The 1,486-nt window shown below is 45.0% G+C and overlaps 1 protein-coding gene across 2 annotated transcripts in view; it reads right to left on the bottom strand.

Annotated features, from left to right (window-relative positions):
- vsnl1b (visinin-like 1b) overlaps window positions 1-1,486 on the bottom strand; it is a 6,668-nt gene that overhangs the window by 3,968 nt on the left and 1,214 nt on the right. The window contains exon 1 of one of the 2 annotated variants that reach the window (XM_019872643.1): window positions 504-835. The exons of the other annotated variant lie outside the window; for it this stretch is intronic. The gene's annotated coding sequence lies outside the window, so the exon portion shown is untranslated. Of the gene's footprint in view, window positions 1-503; window positions 836-1,486 lie in introns of those variants that run through there. 2 annotated transcript variants of the gene reach the window in all.

Genomic DNA, 1,486 nt, shown 5'->3' with positions numbered 1-1,486 from the left:
GGGGGGAGGGGGGGTCTTGGACGGAGGAGGGTGGTCGTGGATGGTGGAGGGTGGTGGTGATGATGATGTGCGCGCTATGCGCACACAGGCCCAGGAGAAGAGAATGCGAAAAAATAGCGGGGCTCTCTCGTTATCGACGACGACGCTATGACGATAGAGTGGCGGCGCCTCCCGAGAGACGCTGCCGCATTCCGATAGAAACGACGCAGTGATAAAGGGAGGGGGCGCAGGGATGATGTGTGTGTGTGTGTCTGTGTGTGTGTGTGTGTGTGTGTGTGTGTGTGTGTGTTGGGAAAGATGCGCCAATTTGTGAACCCTGAAATAAAATGTAAAAAAAAAAAAAAAAAAAGAAAAATAGAGCGCACATCATGCCGAGGCTGCAGGACGCAAAAATAAATAAATAAAATAAATACAAATGCGCAATTGAAGAAATTGCGCAGTGGAAGAATAAACTCAACTCGTCCGTCCACAACGCAACGAAACAACCGGGGAGGGCGGCTTACCTTATCGGACTGCTATTGTGTTCTTCTCCCCCTGCAAAGTACACAGGAAAAACTCCCCTCCGGTGGCGACGAGGCTGAGGAGGAGAAGGAGGAGGCGAAGAGGAGGAGGAGGAGGGCTGATTGAGGAGCTGGTGGTCGGAGGGAGGTGCGCAATGCACAAGGAACCGGTTGCCGGCGATGCTGCGATGATGTTCTCCTCGAGGTTGTTCCCGATGAAGAGGTGCAGCAGCAACAGCAGCACCAGCAGCGTCGTTTGTCGGACGGAGCGCAGGAGCCTGAACGCATCACAGCATGACCCGCGCGTCGCGATCGTGCATCTCTACCTGCTGTGTGCACGCGTACGCACACAAAAAAAAAAAGAAAAAGGGAAATATCAGATCAAAGTTACACAAATAATGGAAAATGTTTTGAAAAAATACTAGTTAACACCAACATAGTATACAATGGTACAAAATAAGCGACCAGGTTATTAACAATGGTGGAAGAAAAAGATAAAAACATTTTTTTTTAATTATGACAAAATAAAAAAGGTAAATATGAAAAATACTAGAAACAAAATTGAATTATGAGAAGATAATACAAATATATGACACAAAAATAAGACACACGGAGGCATAAGTAGTATTTAACATGTCTTGATTTAATACTCACAGACAGGATTACACACATATTTATATTTTCCTCGACATTGCACCATCACAAAACACAGATCGTCCTCGTCGATGTCAACACTGATAAACTTTGAAAATGGTGAGGCTTGTGACATTTGTGCACAGTGAAACACTTCCGCACATTCTGTATTATCTGTACACATGTACATTAGGGGTGTGCATCTCTCCAACCATAGACGATTCAAAAGGTATCGCGATACATGGCATACGATACCATTTAAGAATGCTGTTCCAATACACACACACACACACACACACACAACACACACACACACACACACACACACACACACAAAAACATATATATATATA

Source organism: Hippocampus comes, unplaced genomic scaffold (genome assembly GCF_001891065.2).
Source record: "Hippocampus comes isolate QL1 unplaced genomic scaffold, H_comes_QL1_v1.1 scaffold92, whole genome shotgun sequence".
Classification (NCBI taxonomy): Eukaryota; Metazoa; Chordata; class Actinopteri; order Syngnathiformes; family Syngnathidae; genus Hippocampus; species Hippocampus comes.
The sequence above is the reverse complement of the archived record's forward strand: the minus strand, read 5'-3'. Positions and strand labels throughout refer to the sequence as shown.